Source organism: Quercus suber, unplaced genomic scaffold (genome assembly GCF_002906115.3).
Source record: "Quercus suber isolate HL8 unplaced genomic scaffold, Cork oak 2.0 scaffold_42, whole genome shotgun sequence".
Lineage (NCBI taxonomy): Eukaryota > Viridiplantae > Streptophyta > Magnoliopsida > Fagales > Fagaceae > Quercus > Quercus suber.
This window is the reverse complement of record NW_027069507.1, coordinates 13,164-32,508: the sequence shown is the minus strand read 5'-3', so window position 1 is coordinate 32,508 and position 19,345 is coordinate 13,164. Positions and strand designations below refer to the sequence as shown.

General features: G+C 34.9%; 1 long non-coding RNA gene across 2 annotated transcripts; it reads left to right on the top strand.

The window, feature by feature from the left end:
• The first annotated feature begins 1,182 nt into the window (after positions 1-1,182).
• On the top strand, positions 1,183-18,285 carry LOC136066639 (uncharacterized). Of its 2 annotated transcripts, XR_010628145.1 has the most exons (4): positions 1,183-1,900; positions 14,684-14,769; positions 16,273-17,237; positions 17,314-18,285. It is a non-coding gene; the product is annotated as an uncharacterized LOC136066639 (long non-coding RNA). The 2 variants fall into 2 exon arrangements; XR_010628146.1 differs by lacking the exon at positions 14,684-14,769.
• The last annotated feature ends 1,060 nt before the right edge of the window (positions 18,286-19,345 follow it).

The window sequence follows — 19,345 nt, the reverse complement described above, 5'->3', positions numbered from 1 at the left end:
GATTATCCTCCAATATTATAATTATACATATAATCCATGCACCTGAGTTTCTTCAATGCACCTGATCTTATAATTATTCATAAAATTGATAAACACGTTAATTCTTTTGTTTTTTTGTTTTAGTTTCCGAAGGGTGACAAGGCATTCAACGCTAATTGCATTTACTGCATTATTGGGTAGAATCTGATAATGATTACTAATTTTTCAAATAACAAATCTGGAATATGAAACTGTCCTAAAGAATTAAGAGGAATGCGCAACCAAGTTTAGTCACCACCCGCTCAATGCTCACTTGCAAATACGACTAGAGTCCAAATCCAAAATTCTTGACCCTCCAAATGACAATGTTGAAAATAGAATATCACATCATCACTGAAATAATAGTAATGAAAGAAAATAATATTAAGAGTAGCCATTGATGTGACAGCGGAGGCCTCTATTCACAAGATTGAGTGAACATTATATTTGGATTTTGATCTTACTGAATATATATATATATATATAATGCTTGTTTGAGTTTTTGTCCAATTTACATTTTCTTTGAATGTTAATAATCATGATGAGTCTCTAATTTTAACAATTGCTTGATTAGTAATGATCACAATAATTACATAACTGATAGGAGTAATGTAAAATGAAGTTTCTCCTTTTCAAAAAATACAGTTAGGACCTTCAACTTTTCGGAGGAGTTTTATTACTTTCTGCATGCACTCTTGACAGTTGCATTTTGAGAACACATGTCTCCCAACAAAAGGAATGAATCAAATGTAACATAAAAAGAAAGCAAAAGTTTAGTGAGACTGAGAAAAAGAAGTAAAGGCCAAAAAACAGATGAAAATGCATAATTGCTTTGGAGAAAGATGATAGAAAATGGCTTGAAGTAGGGGCCTCAATCTTTAAGAATTCATTTGATGACATTTTCAACAGTGGTTCTTCAAAATGGAGATGCCTGGAACCTTTTGCTTCCTATTTTCTGCTTTCTCTACAGTAGTATATTTCTTCCCAATCTAAGAACCACCATGCTGTAGGAAGTTCAGGTAAATCAAATAAGTCGGGAGTTCCAAGTCTGAGAGAAAACAAGGGAGAATAGATGTGTAAGTGTGAAATGACATAAGTACCCCATTTGTTATTCATGCTAGATGCTAATACCACTTGCTGAAACACATACATTGTTAAATCAAACAGTATCCAATGTTGAGTTGAATGTACCCCCTCCAAATGCCAGTTTCAATGTTGATTCCAAGCTAGCTACAGTAATGCAGCAAGAAAGGTGTTACATGATGATGTGAATTACGAACAAATAATTGAATCGTATTGAATTTAGATTTATCAGTCTCGATATTTGTGAGATTCATTAGCTGCTTAATTTTGATTCTTCTTATATGCTATTTCTATGAAAATGTAATGTCCTCTGACTGAATTATGTACTGAATCTTGCATCGTACTGATTTTGATATGGGTTCTTTATTTGTTTCCTGTTTTTAGGCCAAGAAAAAGCAAAATTTTCAAGAATTTCACCACAATATTTTTGTTTGGGCTAGTTGGTACTGTATTTTCAGTTTGCCTTATATTAGTAGGTGACATCTGTAATTTCTCATCCACTTCTACTACTGGTTTGTTTCAAGCTTGGTACTAGTATTTTCTCAAAATGGTACTGTGATAACTCCTTATCTAATAGAATTGATGCTTGCTTAACCCATGGATCTTACCTTTCACCCTAACAAAGTCTAACTATTCAATTTTTGTTGTCTATACTAGGGGCTTATTTGTTATTTAAAAGAATTGGTGTGACAAGCCTGGATATTCAAGATTACCTAGGTGACTAATAACTATTGTTGAGTTTGTGGTGTGATTGATGAGAACGACGTCCTTGAAGAGAAGGCCCAAATTGTCAAAGAAGGTATGATTTTTACTTCTCTATACTGGGGTGTTTTGTTGTTGTTGTTGTTGTTGTGTGTATGCAATTTGGTAAGAGTTAAATAAATTTTCAACTTTTGGAGGGGTGTTTGTATGTTATTTTCTTAACTAAGTGTGGGCAAGCTCAAATAAATTTTCATAGGTTAAGTTTGTTAGAATATATACTATTTAATAGTTCTTGTTTAGTAAATCAAATGTGAGTAAATTTAGTTAGAATTGATTATCCTAGTAAATAATTTAATCTTTGAAAAAATTATCTCACTTCCCTTGAGGTTAGAAATGACAATGACCCCGAAGTTTTGCAGAAATGAAATTCCCCTTGATTTGTGATAAACATTAGAATACAATGAAATATCTTTTTTTAACTTGATTAATAGATCATGTTCCTAATTTGTTCATCTCTCTGTGCGCCAAAGAGGCCTAGAGCTTATATTATCTAACGCAAAATACATAAACAAATACAATCCTTCTGATTAACTGCAAGGTACACCCTTTTTCTTCTTATTCTTATTATTTTCTCTGTGTTTATACTTTGTTGAAAACTAGGATGTGTAATCAAGTAGCTATAGCCATGTTTGTGATTCAGTTCAATATGTGTGTCAATGCGTCCAGCCCAATTGGACTGTAACGGTAATCTTTTGTGTGTGAACTACTATTCAACAGACAAATATAGGTAAAGACATATAGCATTTTACTACCCAATGCAAGTAAGAATGAGAAATTGTCTACCATCATATTTTATAGAGCGATGTAAACACTTATGATATATAAAAAATATGTTTATACATCAATTCTCTCTCTCAAAAGAATAACCATCCAATCTCTACTTCAAAAGCCAAAATTTTAAACAAGAAATATATGGAAAAAATCTTTAAGGAATCGAGTGGGGCATCAAAGAAGGTCAAAGTGAGATTTTTTTTTTCCATCTAACTCAAAAGTTCCTTCCTAAGGCACGTTAAGAATTAGTATAGTGAACTTCATAACTTATTATTATTATTTATCTGATTTAGTGTCTTTAGAAGGAATTTTTATTTTTTAAACTGCAAGAAAAGTACAATAATATATTAATAATGCAATTTTATAATTATATTTTAAAATGCTTTTTTTTTTTGGGTAGATAATCAAGCTCTACATTCTTATATATATATATATATATATAGATATATATATCACTGTGTAAATTTAGGATTTTGCAAAATAGTCAGACTTTAGCTCCTCTCCAAACACACACACATTACGGTAACTTTAAACACACTTAATGTAGCTTTAAGCAATTACACTATCCATATTTTTTATTGGAACAAATTCATCATTAGATTCAATGGCGGGGCCAGGAATTTAAGTTAGGGGCAAGATTAAACATATAATTTGATTCTTCAAAATAAATAAATAAATAAATAAATCAATGTAAAATTATTAAGAGTGTCAATATACTGGTGAATATTTATAGTTGAATCAATGGCTTGAATGGTTTTAAAAATTTAAGAGAATCTCTAGGTTTCAGACTGAAAGAGGCTAGTACCAACAGGTGAAAAAAAAAAAAAAAAGAGTTTATGTAAGAGTTTATTTTTATCATGACTAGGTGGACCCATTATTTTAATATAAGAGTTTATGTAAGAGTGTAGGTGGTGTAAGAAAAGTTGCTGTGGGAATTGGGAAAAAGAAAAAAGTAAAGTTGTTTATATGCCCCCTCAGTATGGGTTGAAGAGATCGTCCTTGTTTTTCCACTTTTTCCACCCCACTAAGTTCTCACTCCAAATTGTCTTAGGTAAATATTGTTTGTTTCTCATCTCTCTTTTTGTCAATCTCTAATTGATTTTATATGTTATGGAAATCAATTGTTCTAATCAAATAAACCCAAAGATTTGAATTTATTTATACTCATCACCTCATTAATTTTATTTGTTATCATACATTTGACTTATGAAACTCAAAATGGAAACCCTAATTTTAAGCCCAGACTAAAAAAAATTTAAACCCTAACCTGTTTTACTCGTTTACTGTTCTTTGTTCATTTGTTTGACTAATTTTGTTCCTATTTTAATATTACTTAGGAATTACGCGAATCCCTAACACACACGGTTTCTCTAAGATATAATTTATGTTTTTCTTTGTGTTGGTGTTTAGAGTTGGGATTTTGTTTTTCTTTATTAGAGTTGATGTTGTAGTTTGATATTGCTTTTGCTGCTGTGGTTTTTATTATTGCTGTTGTTTTGCGGTTGTTTAATAAAATTTGAGAATCCTTGTTTTTGCTTCTATTGTTTAATAAACTTTCAAGCCTCATGTTAAATAAATTTGAGCATTTTAAACCCCAAACCCGCCCCTTGGGCCCTGTGGCAGGCCCACGTGGGCCCAAGGGGCGGGTTTGGTTTTTAAAAAAACCATTTACTAAATGGGGTGGGTTCGTGTTAGGGGGCGGGAGACAGGTTGGGTTCGGGCATAAAGAAACCCGCTTTGAACCCAACTTGTTGTCATTCCTAACCAAAACCTTTTGTTAGAAGATCACGCCAGGCAATATAATTTTTTTTATAGGATTGTAATACTGGTTGCATATATTCTTTGGTATTTGGGGGGCGGGGATTATGAAAGAGTTGTTAGGTTAACTAGAACATTGCAGTACACACACTTGTTTTTGAAAAGCAAATTTTGTTGATACTTAGAACATTACACACACTTTCCTACACCACACTAGTCTTTTCACTTCTACTTTTGCTACTTATAATTACAAGCTTCATAAAAGCTCTGTTTGGATCACGTCTCACGTCTGCTGTGATTGCGTTTTTGCCTTCTTTTTTTAGCTCAACACCGCTTGCATTGTTCATGGGGTCCCATGACCCATGAACAGTGCAAATAGGCAAATAAACAGTAATTTAAAAAGTGAACAGTAACCAAAGATTATTTTTTTTAATTGTTTTTAGTTTTCAGCAAAATAAGCGGTATCCAAACACATGTTAAGTGTGTGTTTAGATACTTGCTTATTTTACTAAAAACTGAAAACATTAAAAAAATAATAAAAAATTTACTGTTTGAGCTTTGATTACTGTTCATATGCCTGATTGCACTGTTCATGTCCCATGAACAGTGCAACAGGTGCTGGACTTAAAAAAAAAAAAAAGCCAAAAATGCAGACTTGGAAAATGCAGCCAAATCCAAACAAAGTCAAAGAATACAGGAAAGACAACTAACCTATATTATTGACATTCATGTTTGAAGCCAAACTTATTTCACCCTTTGCTCTCATTACTTCATTTTATTTATGAATCATCTCTTCAACTTTAACTCTCTCTCTCTGTTAAGGTTCCTATTTCTCACCGTTTCATTCGGTATTTGGCTAGCTCTTTGCTTTTAATCTTTCAGTCTACTAGTAAGCATCTTTCACTAACTTTTATCTTAATTATTCTTTTACTAATTAGTAATTATAGAGCATTATTATACATTGAAATTTTAGTGAAAAACTAAATTTACTTTACAGAGCATCATAATTTATTCTTTATGCATTGAAATGCTGTGTTGATACTGATAGTAGATGGATTTATTTGTGTATGCTGCTATGCTATTATTTGTGTTTTATTTGTTTGTGATTTTGTGTATGTTGTGTTGATGGATTAATTTGTTAATGAATTTGGATATGGTTTGTGTTGATGAATTTATTTGTTGATGAATTTGGTTGCCGCTAGTCTGTTGAGTGGAATAGAGTCTGCCTCTGCATCCAGGTCTAACTCTAATAATTCTTTTTAAGGTAAAATGCTAAAGGCATATATTTTTTTTCATCATGTCTTGACCTTTATGTGGCTTTCTTTCTTTTTTATATTTTGTTTCAAATTAATGGTACTGACTTTTAAGTTTTTTCTTTTTACGTTTTATTTTTGGTATTTGGAATTTAACGTTTGCATTCTTTTGGCTAGACTTGACTTTTCAAATTATTTATTGTTGGAGATGTGCAAAATTATGTCCTAGTAAAGATTCTAGCAAAAACACCCAAGTATGATATTTAAATTATTTTATATTAAACATAATCAATTTTAATAAATTCTTCTAAATTAGTGGCATGTGTTCTTGAAGGATTTAATTTGTTTAACTTAGGTAGGTTGGTGTCTTTTTCACAGAATAAAGTGTAGCTTCAAGACTATACACTCTTGAGGTCAATTATAAAATTGAAACGCTTGCTTTTGAAGGTGTGTACTATGGAAGTTGGGTTGACCTTCCCAAAAAGAAAATAAAAGAAAAAAATCATCAATGAGGAGAAAATGTCATATTGAAGTATTCGACAATAGGACTGAACCTTGAAGGAAATTTTGCTACTTGGACAATCTTGACAGTGAATCTCTTGCAAGGCCATATTTCCTCGAAGAGTGCACTGAAGATGCATTTGTTGTCGGAGAGCCAGTCTATGATGGGCTCCAAAAATGGATTGAAAGGGATGATTTTCGAATTTGGGACTATAAATTTGATGCAATTGGGCAAGAGAAAGTGGCCTTGGAGAAGACTTTCAGAAAGTCTCAAGGTACGATTTACGTCTTTCGATATTTGTAGTTGTTTGATTATTGTATATGTATTTATGTTTATATTTGTTCTTGTACTTTTTATACTTATACAAGGGAATTCTTAGTGGATTGGAGCATCTGCATGAGCAGTAGAAGTATCATGGAAACCTCTTGGATGGAATTACAATATCTAATTTTCACAAGGTTAAACTTGTGCAGTTTGGAGATAAATGAGTTTGTTTGTTTCCTGCTTTGCATGTTGTTTTTTATTATTTATTTAGGATGTTCGATTTAAGTAATTTGGTATTTTATTATGTTAGATCCAGATTGTGGCATCCAAAATGATCTAAATGATTTCATATTATTTGTCAAAAATGTTGTTAATTGTCATCCTGTTAAGAATAGTTTGCCACAACCACTGGCTTGTGAGCTATTTTTCAGACTTTACAGCACATTGACTGACATTTTGGTAGTTCTGTAGTCTTCTTTTAGACTTCACAGAATAGTCCCCTGTCAGTCAATGTATTGTGAAGTTTGAAAAATAGCTCCAGAGCCGGTGGCTGTGGCAAACTATTCTTAACCGGATGACGATTAACCACATTTTTTACAAATAATATGAAATCATTGAGATCATTTTGGATGCCAGAATCTGGATTTATCACAATAAAATACCAAATTACTTAAATCGAACATCCTAAATAAATAATAAAAAACAACACGCAAAGCAGGAAACAAACAAACTCATTTGCCTTTAAACCGCAAAAGTTTAACCTTGTGATCATTACATATTGTAATTCCACCCAAGAGGTTTCCATGACACTTCTACTACCCATGCAGGTGTTCCAATCCACTAAGAATTCTCCTGTATAAGCATAAAAAGTACAAGAACAAATACAAACATAAATACACATACAATAATCAAACAATTACAAATATCGAAAGAGACTTAGATCGTACCTTGAGATTTTCTAAAAGTCTTCTCCAAGGCCGCTTTCTCTTGCCCAATTGCATCAAATTTATAGTCCCAAATGTAGGCATCATCCCTTTCAATCCATTTTTGGAGCCCATCATAGATTGGCTCTCCGACAACAAATGCCTCTTCAGTGGACTCTTCAAGAAAATGGTCTTGCAAGAGATTCATTGTGAAGGTTGTCCAAGTAGCAAAATTTCCTTCGAGCTTCAGTTCTATTGTCGAATACTTCAATATGACATTTTCTCTTCATTGATGGTTTTTTTCTTTTCTTTTCTTTTTGGGAAGGCCAACCTAACTTCCATGGTACACACATTCAAAAGCAAGCGCTTCAATTTGATAATTGACCTCAAGAGTGTAGAGTCTTGAAGCTACACTTTATCTTGTGAAAAAAACACCAACCCACCCAAGTTAAACAAATTAAATCCTTCAAGAACACATGCCACTAATTTAGAAGAATTAATTAAAATTGGTTATGTTTAATATAAAATAATTTAAATATCATACTTGGGTGTTTTTGCTAGAATCTTTACTATGACATAGTTTTGCATGTCTCCAACAATAAATAATTTGAAAAGTCGAGTCTAGCCAAAAAAATGCAAACATTAGATTTCGAATATCAAAAAGAAAGTGTAAAAAGAAAAAACTTAAAAGTCAGTACGATTAATTTCAAACGAAATATAAAAAATAAAGAAAGCCACCTAAAGGTCGAGGCTTGATAAAAAAAAAATACGTTTTTAGCATTTTACTTTAAAAGAATTATTAGCGTTAGACCTAAATGCAGAGGCAGACTCCATTCCACTCAACAGACTGGTGGCAACCAAATTCATCAACAAAAAAATTCATCAACACAAACCATATCCAAATTCATTAACAAATAAATCTGTCAACACAACATGTGCAAAATCACAAACAAATAAAACACAAATAACAACATAGCAGTGTACACAAATAAATCCATTAACTATCGATATCAACATAGCAATCCAATGCATAAATAATAAATTATGATGCTCTATAAAGTAAGCATAGTTTGCCACTTAAATTTTAATGTATAATAATTGTCTATAATTACTAATTAGTAAAAGAATAATTGAAGATAGAAGTCAGTGAAAGTCACTTAGTAGTAGATTGGAAGCAAAGAATTAGCCAAATGCTAAATGCAATGGTGCGAAATAGGAACCTAGAGAGAGAGAGAAAGAGAGAGTTAGAGAGATGATTCATAAATAAAATGAAGTAGTGAATGAGAGCAAATGGTGAAATAAGTTTGGCTTCAAACATGAATGTCAATAGTATATAGGTTGGTTATCTTTCCTGTATTCTTTATGAGATGCGTAGGAAAGTGTGTAATGTTCCAAGTATCAACAAAATTTGCATTTCAAAAACAAGTATGATTCTATTCAAAGATACTCTCTCTTCCTCCTTCGTGTAAAATTTATTATTCCAACAAGACATTCGCAGCCTAAAAAGAAAAAAACAACACTGAACATACTGCAATGTTCTAGTTAATATAACATTTTTTTCATAATCCCCTGCCCCCCAAATACCAAAGAATATATGCAACCAGTGTTACAATCCTATACAAAAAATTCTATTGTTTGGCATGATCTTCTAACAAAAGGTTTTGGCTAGGAATGACAATGGGCTAGGTTTAGAGCGGGTTCCTTTAAGTCGGAACCTCAAACACAAACCCACCCCATTTAGTAAATGGTTTTTGTAAACCTCAAACCTACCCCTTGGGCCCCCATAAGCCTGCCATGGGGGCCCAGGGCCAGGTTAGGGGCTTAAAACACAATTTTAGACTGGTAGCAACCAAATTCATCAGCACAAACCATATCTAAATTCATTAACAAATTAATCCATTAAAACAACATACACAAAATCACAAACAAATAAAACACAAATAATAGCATAGCAGCGTACACAAATAAATCCATCAACTATCAATATCAACACAACATTTCAATGCATAAATAATAATGTATAATTTCAATGTATAATAATGCTCTATAATTACTAATTAGTAAAAGAATAATTAAAGATAGAAGTTAGTGAAAGACGCTTACCAGTAGACTGAAAGATTCAAAGCAAAGAGCTAGCCAAATACTGAATGAAATGGGGTGTGTACTGCAATGTTCTAGTTAACATAACAATTCTTTCATAATCCCCCGCCCCCCAAATATCAAAAAATATATGCAACCAGTGTTACAATTCTATACAAAAAATTATATTGTTTGGCATGATCTTCTAATAAAAAGTTTTGGTTAGGAATGACAACCGGTTGGATTTGGATTTGGAATGACAACCTGTTGCCCGCCCCCAAACATGAACCCGCCCCATTTAGTAAATGGTTTTTAAAAAAACCAAACCAACTCCCTGGGCCCACGTGGCTGGTTTTTTTAAAAACCAAACCTACCCCTTGGGCCCACGTGGGCCTGTCATGGGGCCCAAGGGGCAGGTTTGGGGTTTAAAAGTTAAAACATAAACAAGGATGCTCAAATTTTATTAAACAACGACAATAATAAAAACCACAGCAGCAGAAGCAGTATCAAACTTCAACATCAACTCTAATAAAGAAGAACAAAATCCCAACTCTAAACACCAATACAAAGGAAAACAGAAATTATACCTTAGAGAAACTGTGTGTTAGGGATTCGAGTAATTCCATAGTAATATTAAAATAGGAACAAAATTAGTCAAACAAATGAACAAAGAATAGTAAACAAGTAAAATGGGTTAGGGTTTAAATTTTTTTTAGTCTGGGTTTAAAATTAGGGTTTCCATTTTGAGTTTCATAAGTCAAATCCATGATAACAAATAAAATTAATGAGGTGATGAGTATAAATTAATTCAAATCTTTGGATTTATTTGATTAGAACAGTTGATTTCCATAACATATAAAATCAATTAGAGATTGAAAAAAAGAGAGATGAGAAACAAACAATATTTACCTAAGACAATTTGGAGTGAGAATTGAGTGGGGTGAAAAAACAAGGACGATCTCTTCAACCTATACTGATCGGCGGCAAAGAGTGTAGCGGGGTGACGGCGTTGGCGGCACAGCGGTTAGGGTTTGGAGTAGAGAGAGGCAAAGAGAGAACTAAGATTGAGAGTTTGAGAGAGTCTGGTTTGGGCACTGGTGAGGACTGAGGAGATCGAAGCTTAAGATAAGAATGTAGGATGAAGAGTGAAGTGAAGTTGTGAAGAGATTGGAGAGAGAGTCTGAGAGATATGACCAGTCTATGAGATATCAGATCAAGTGACTAAGCTTTTAATTGTGACCGTTAGATTTTGGTCTTTTATTTTGATTTTAATGGTTGATTTGTAAATTTGGTACTTGTGCCCCCTGAGTCATCGCTCAAATCACTTAGAATGCTCAGCCTCAAATCATTGTTCAATCTTCAATGTATTGTACACTTTAATCACCACCGCCGTAGATTTTGAATTTTAATTTGATTAAAGCGGTTGATTTGTAAATTGGGAATTTGTGCGAAAAAACACCTAAAAAAAAAAAAATTGCTGAAAGCATCCACATCAGTGGAGCTATTTTTTTAGTTATTTGGCATTATAAAAAGCTACTTTATCTATTTCACCTATTCATTTTACAAAACATCCAGCAATAGTGGATTTATTTTAGCTTTCAACATAATAAAATAATATAAACATCATAATAAAATAATATCTACTACAATAAAATAATATATCAAAAAGCCACCAAACCAGAGCTATCCCAACCCCAAAGAAGATGTGTATGTGTTCACCTACGTTGCATTTAGGTTCATTTCGATGCAGCCTACACAAGAACTCGGGCCATGACAACGGAAGCCACCACAACGCACCGTTTTTGCAGAATTGGCTCAACATGCGTAGATCTGTGATGAAGAACTCACTGGTTCGAATCGGAGGCGTGGAAGGAGAGTGGGTGAAGAGAGCCTTGACAGCTTCGATCTGCCCATCCTCGCATTAGCTTCGCTAGCGATCCAACTTTGAGCCCACGCCAAGCTAACTCTGCATCGTGTCTAAGGCCGACAATCTTTGATTTGGTTCGCATGGGTTGGTTCTTGTTTTTCTGGTCAGAAAGAGAAAAGAAATAAAGAATAAAAAAAAATAAGTAAAGAAGTATTATTTTAATATGTGTAGGAATTAAAAAAATATTTTAATGTTTTAGCTTCACATTCCGTACGAAGCCAAAAGTAGCTTTGTATAGAAGCTTGAAGCTAAAAAATTTTAGCTTTACATACATTGATGTAGAGCATTTTTTGTGTTTTAGTGAAGCTAAAATAGCTATATAGCAATTTAGCTTCACTGTTGAGAGTGCTCTGATACACGTTTCCCAGATACCAAAAAGGCAAAAGTGGGTTGGCATGTGAAAATCAGATTTTTTTTGGAATATATAATTCGGTCGGTTCGGGTTTTCGGGTGAAATATTTTAAAATTCGAACCCGAACCAAATTATTCAGTTATTTTTATTGACAACCTCTGACCGATTGTAGATTGAATTCGAAGCCGCATGTGGACCTTTAGTTCGGGCAGGCGGGTTGTTTGGTCCAGATCACTGGACAACCCTATTTAAGACTATCTACAAAAGAATTGATTAACTAATCCATATCTACATATGTATACCATATGCTCTAGTTAAGGAAGAAAAACAATTGGGGGAAAAAAAGGCTAAAAATTGACAAATAATTTATCTAGCATAATCATATTTAAAAAAAAAAAAAAAAAAAAAAAAACCTCTGTTTTTCGTTTTCCTTTTGTCCTTGTTCTCTTGTGTTGCTCGTGTTCCTCATGCTCCTTTTGCCAAGGCAAAATTTGGGTTTCGGGCTTTGTAAAGATCCTCAATACCACATCTTTAAGGCCAATGTCTCTAACCTCACAAAACTAGCTCAACCGATTTGGGGGTTCAATGGCTCTAGTTCCTAAACCTGAGGCTCAATCCTGCCAATCAGTCGCATAAGTATGTAGCCACTCTCTTATAGAATTTATCCTTGAACACTTCTTAGTCCTAAACTTGGCACCTAAAGTGATTAATCACCATCACTCCCTTATCCACCCAATCCAACTTCAAGCTACATAATATAAATCCCCCTATGCTTGATTTTCTTTTACTTCATCCTTAACTTCATAGAGTTTGCATCTTTTATCTCAATTCCATTTTAAATATAACTAGTAGTTAATCTGTGTGATGTTGGGAAAACTTTGCATAAATGTATAATGTATTATGAAATAAATTATATATTAATTAATAAGTTTTAATAAATAAGCTTCTACGATTTGGCCTATAGATCATGTCGAATTTGGCTCAATTACTAACACGACATGAGGAAAAGTAAAATCTATTATGTTAGACTAAGTTTAATTCATATTTCTTAATCCCATACAATGCACACGGAAATTTCACATAAAGGTATAATGTATCATTATAAAATTCAGTGCTGAAATTAGTAAAATAGAATAAAAAATATATGACCACACAACAGAAAAATATAAGAGAAAGATAGAGTTATCCTCCAAAGATTAATACATTGCTACTTTGCTATAGTTGACAGGTTTAGTTATTGCAAAAAATGAACCCAAAAATTCAAATGTCAAAACTTCAAAAAACCTAAAAATATAAAAGAAATTAAATATACAAAGCTTAGAAATTATTGAAACAAAAAAAAATAAATTATTGATTGTGATTACTCTACTCTACATAGAAATATAGAGAAATACGTCTTATCTCAAAAGAATTAAAAAAAAAAAGTGGAAAATCAAAGAACCCAATGTCAAACCTTCCAAAAGTCCAAAAAAATAATAAATAATAAGATGATTCAGAACCAAAAATTATTGAAAAAAAAAATGACTACACAACTGAGAAATATAAGAGATAAAAGATCAGTTTAAGATGTTACAAAAATGAACCCAATAATTTAGAAGTTCAACTTTCAAAAGGCCATAAAAATTAACAGATTAGAAGATTCAAAGCCTAAAAATTATTGAAAAAAAAATATATATATATAAGACCACACTACAAATAAATAGAAGAGAGAGAAAGAGAGATAAGGTACACTCGAGAGAATAATCCTTGACTATAGCTGTTGAAATTAAAAGATTTAGAGCTTAGAGAAATATATGACTACACAATAGAGAAATATAGGTGAAAGATTGGTTACCCTTAAAACAATAATCCATGGCTGTGTTCGTGAAGATAGCCATAGCAAATAGTGGAGTTGTATCAATCGCATTTAATTTCAAGCATTTCTTCGAACAAAAAAAAAATCTCAATCATACATCAATGCATTTAATTGCTCAAAGGGTATCCAAAATATTGTATTTGATTATACAAGCAACATAAGGAGAATTCCTATCAATTTATGCATCATATTCCAATGTAACTCTACTTTTCCTACAATATACACTAGTTATTTTAACAATAATTTGAAGTTTCAAAAACACAATATGAAAAATATTCTTTGTGTTTAGAATATAAAGGTACAAAATTGTGCTACAAAAACTAACCTTTTTGAAAGCCAAAAAAATAAAAAATTGAATTGTTGGTTTACCAAAGACAAAAGGGAAGGAATAAGTTGAGTATAAGATTGTTCCTATTTCCATTTTAAGCTGTTTGTTGATGGAGCAATCACTTAGAGAGGGCAATGTCAACAAACATATTTAAACGTAAATTTTCTAACCCATCCTCTCCCTAAACGGAGGAGTCTGAGATAATATAATTCCAAAAGAATGCACTAAATTAACAATGCCATGATGATCCTAGAAGTCAATAAATTAACACCAATATTTCCAATGAGAACCATCTAACTTTCAAAGTTCCCACCACTCTACACATATAATACAAATGATCAAATTCAAGACTCTTATTGCACAATACAAAAAAAAAAAAAAAAAAGTATAGAGATAATGACCACGATCTTCATTAATAAATTTTCTAGCTCTTTCAATTAAAAAGATACCTGTATGGGCACGTTTTGGATCCTGAGCCCAAAAGATAAAAAGAATAAGGCTCAAAGAGCCCAACATAATGAATTTGTAGATAGTGGACTTGAAACTAGACTTCAATGAGTTGGACAACAATCATAATGGGTTAAAGATGGCAAGAAAAACAAAGATAAATAGATTCTATGCAAAGTAAATCTTCCTTGGCAAAGTCCAAGGAGAATAACCCTTGTATATCTCTCTCTTAAACTTGATTGCAATTATAGTTCTTATTGCTACCTTGTTTTTCTCTACAAATTCTCAGCTGTCCCATTGTAATGGGATATTTCTTCCTTACATTCTCTTGTTTTGCTTCATCTCCACCCTCCACGTGTAGGTCAAATTGCTTGTCGTGATCATTGTCCCATCAGCACCTTCTTGAAGTCTTTGGAAATAGCTGTAAGACTATATATCACTATTCAGGTATCACTTCCACATTAATACAGCTAAAGAGTTAGTTACAGAGCATTTAATGCGGTGGTATCAGCTTTCTCTTAAATATTTCTTAGCTTCCCTTTGTCATATTCCCTCATGATGTTTATTCTTACGAGTAGAATTGCCTAGAGTATTGCCCTTGATGGCAGGTCAACTCCTTTGACCTCTACTCTGTTAAGCTGATGAGGCATTTCTTCTCAGACGATCTTCCCAAACCCTCATGACTAGGATCTTTCCATAACTCACTAATTTGTACCTCTTTGCTAACGATTACCTATCCTCGAACTATTAAATGTCTTTGGACAGGGCCTACGGCCCAATATATATTCATAGGCCTTTCATCCCTATAATAGCCCCACGAAATTCTCCTTTTTTGCTCCTCGGGAAAAAAGGAGGATTTCGATATTATAATAACAATTCTACTCTTCCCTTACATCATCCTTGCCTGTGCATGTGTCTTTTCAATTGCCTAGAAGCACGCTCCTGACGTTTTGGCATTTGGGACATGCTTGCATTTAATTTCTACGGCTCCATGCATTCCACGTTCTACGGTACGATGAAGATCCAATGGCTGAAGATTTTATGGGAACTTGAGCGGGATTTCTCCCGCTTGCTTTTTCCCTTCACACATATATTGCTTAAAGACTTCATTGGCTTTATTTTTTTGCACTTCTCAAATATCCAGAACTAGTCTGAGGAGTCCTACTTCCCTTCTGTAAGTTGTTTTTAATATTCTTTTCTTCTCATTTTCTTTTCTATTTCTTTTTATTTAGAGCCCTTTCTTTCCTCGCCTCTCGTAACTTCACCTCACCTCCTTACTATCTTTAGTTTTCCTTTCACATGGGTAGATTTGCTTACCTAATATACACCTAGAGGGTATAGAGAACTTTAAGGCTCAATACTGAATACTCCAAGGAGTTTCCATTAGGTACTGTAAACAGGGGGAATGGTATACTTAGAGGCAAGAGGGAGAAGTGGTAGTCCCGATGATCGCCTTCATAGAGGGAGGGATGAGAATCCGTATAGGTAGAATGACTAGGGACTATTTGATTGCTCACAGACTCTCCCCCATCTAGTGCGCCCCTAACATGTTTAGGATTTTAGGTAGTGTAGTCAATGAGAAGATGGTCGATAACCTTACCCAACACGATGTCAATTGGGTTTACAATCATCACAAATTAACAAGGCAGGGGTACTACCTAAAAACTAAGGTTCTCATATCGTGCCTCCCTGAGTTCAGCAAATGTATAAATAAGGATTATCTTATCGTTTGAGGGGAGTGGCACGATGGCCTTCACTGTTCGACAAGAGAAGGGACACTAGGTGGGGTTCTTAGGTCTCGGTCTATTATTCTAACGACATTCTTTTTTCTCTCTAACATTTTCTATATTCACTCTTCCTATTTGTACTTGTAATTTAGCTTTTCTTTGATTTGCTCTGTTAGAATGCTCTACTTTCTAACAATGTTTTTTGTTTTTGATGGGTTTGTAGACAAGTACTCTGCTATCCCGAACTTTAACCTTGTCAACGAGGCAGATTTGAACAAAGTACTCAAGGCCGAGATCTTTATCTACAAGGATGGGCAATTAAGAGCAGCCCACCTCATCCTCAGCTACGATCCAATATCAACCAGCTTCCAAGTGCCCAAGTACGTGATAAAGGCAAAAGACCACCGCTTACATTTGATCAATGTCGCCGTACTGGGCCTTCTTAACCCAAGCCCTGCTCTAGAAGGCATATAACAAGTAGAACTGCCCTTTCAGTACACAGCCAAGGAAGACGCAACTCCTTCCTGACCAACGATCGAGGAAGAAGAAGAAGTGGTCCAAGTCTCAAACTCCGAGGACGACTTCGAGGTTTTCAACCAGCCCCAATCCTCAGAATTTCCAGTAGGTGACTTTAGCCTTCTTCCCCTAGCCTAGGTAAGCCATTTCCAGGAAGCTTCAACTATTCCTGACGCCGTGGTGCTGCAACACAAAACCAAATCAAGCCTTCGGGATATATTAGAGTCCCAGGCCGAAGGGAATGTGCTAGAGGTGACCATCCAAACCAAATCCCCCATTCCTCCTTCTACCCAAGTTCCCCACCCTAACCTAGTAAATAAGAAAAGGAAACGAGATCAAAAGGGGAAGGAGGTGGTGGAAGAAGGAAGGGACATTCCATCCAAAGAAGCCAAGGCCCATAAAGGGGCCAAACTAGCCAGGATTATGCAGTCAAGGTCCTCTAGCGACAGAGCCCTTGTGGAGATGCCAAACCAAAGTCCAACCCTAGAACCCCTCCATGGTGCTAGACAGAGCCTACCCACCGATGCTTCCATCAGAGACTTCTAGCATGGGAAGGCTGGGTATATGGCCAACGCTATGGAGCAAACCCTTCTGCAACTTGGGGACATGGCTGACCTGAGGTCCATGAAGAAGCATGAAGTGTTTCTTAGCTTCAAGAGGAACCTTGCACTAGTAAGTCTCTCAATTGTCTTTCTTTTGATTAAGGTTGCAATTGCTTTTTCTAACCATCATACTTTGTCTTTGAAAGGCTGTTCAAGCTGCACACAGAGTTGAGGAATTGGTGAGCAATTCCACAGGCAAATGAAGGACGAGGAAGGAAGGCGAATAGTTGCTGTGGAAGCCTTTTGTGCGGCTGAGAAGAGGATCCAAGAGCTCAATAATCAGCTGACCGAAGCTGATAAGGAGAGGAATAGTGTCGAGGTTGCCTTGAACATGGCCAAGAAACAGGCCCAGACTCAGCGCAAACAGCTTCGCCTAATCGAGGGTTTGTTATCTGTAGCTAAGGAGTAGGTAAGGACCTTGAATACGAAGTTGGATGAGGGGGAGAAGGCTGTGGAAAAGGCGGAGCAAGATGGCTACGACGATGGGGTATTAGAGACTGAAGAGGCTCTTAGGGTTAAAGTCTCTGAGGTATGTAGGATTTACTGCCTCCAAGTGTGGAATAAGGCTCTCAACCAGGCTAGGGTTAAGGCATTTTCTGCCCTTAGGATTGCAGAAAATGTCTACTATCCCCTAGCCATCCGTGCATCAAGCTCCTTGGGCTCCAAGGCTAACATTGCCTCCAAAGAGACAGATACTGGCAAAGACAGCCTTGCCTCCTTCAACAGCCCTTCCAAGAGGCATAGCAAGTTAAGGCTGTTAAGAAAGAAAAAGATGCAACCTAAGGAGTGGTCCCTAAAGCTACCAAGCCCCCAGTTGCGCCCAAGGACCCCTTTAAGGGTAAAGAAGCCACTCAGAGCCTAGAGATTATTCTAGCAACCCTTCCTATGCTTGCCAATGAGGATCCCAAGGGTAAAGGTCCAGCCTCCACAATAGCTGAAACAGCCAAATCCACCAAGGCCACAGGAAAGGACAATCCTCTACTAAGAATCAAATAGGGCCTAAGCTAGAATTTGTAGACTTTTTTGTTTTTATATAACTGTTGTTTACATTTTCAAAGCTTGTACTTATTTTGTCTCTTCCCAAGCTTAACTTAATGCCAATTATGAGCTTTCCTTTATGCTTGTGGTACTTGTGCAAATTCTAACATAACTTTTGCATTACTTTACACTTAACTGATATAAAAATGGGATATAATTTCATTCAATTATCTTTACAAGTGATAGTATAGTTGCTACACTCTACATAATCAACAACAGAACATGGTAAACCTTCCAAGTCTACAATCTTTAATAAAGAGTAATTTTAAATTCAATAACATACCTTACATGTTTCGAAACAAACAACTCATATGACCATATATGCTTTGGGCTTTCCTTCTCATATGACCATATATGCTGTGTTAATTTACCCATAGTTTATGGTCCTAGAATTAAACATGACTAAGGTTCTGTTTAACATATAGGGAGATACTAAATAGTGTTAATTTACCCAAGATATATGGTCCAAGGAGCCAAGTATGACCAAGGTTTTGTTTAACACATAGGGAGATACTAAATAGTGTTAATTTACCCAATGTATATGGTTCGAGCGAAATGTGCACTTACAATTGGCGTCGTATGTGGGAATCGAACCCACGACCACATGGTAGGTTTAGGACCACATCGTGAAGAATTTGTGAGATCCCTACGTCAAGATCAATTTCTTAATTCATTGTTTTAGGCTCTTTGAGCGAAACGTACACTTACAATTAGCGCCATCTGTGGGAATCGAACCCACGACCACATGGTAGGTTCAGGGCCACACCGTGAAGAATTTGTGGGATCTCAATGTCAAGATCAATTTCTTAATCTTGAATGAAGGAGAGACCATGAGGTTAGTATGCACACCACCCATACAACTAGGAGTCATTCTAGAAGTGGAAGTCATGTGTCCCATGGAGAAGACACCAGGAACATGCAGTTGGAGATAGACCACTTACGGAGGAAGTTACGTCGTAAGTGACAGAGAGGGACTCCTTCAAGCTCAGAGTCTCCCCCTGAGGATAAGGATGATAATGATGATAGCTATAGACCTAGATCAGGGATTCCCCCTAGTGAGTTTGTTTTCATGTGATGAGGATCACCACTATAGGCGGAGAAGTAAAAGTTCATCTCACAGGGGCCTGGGCGATGATGCTA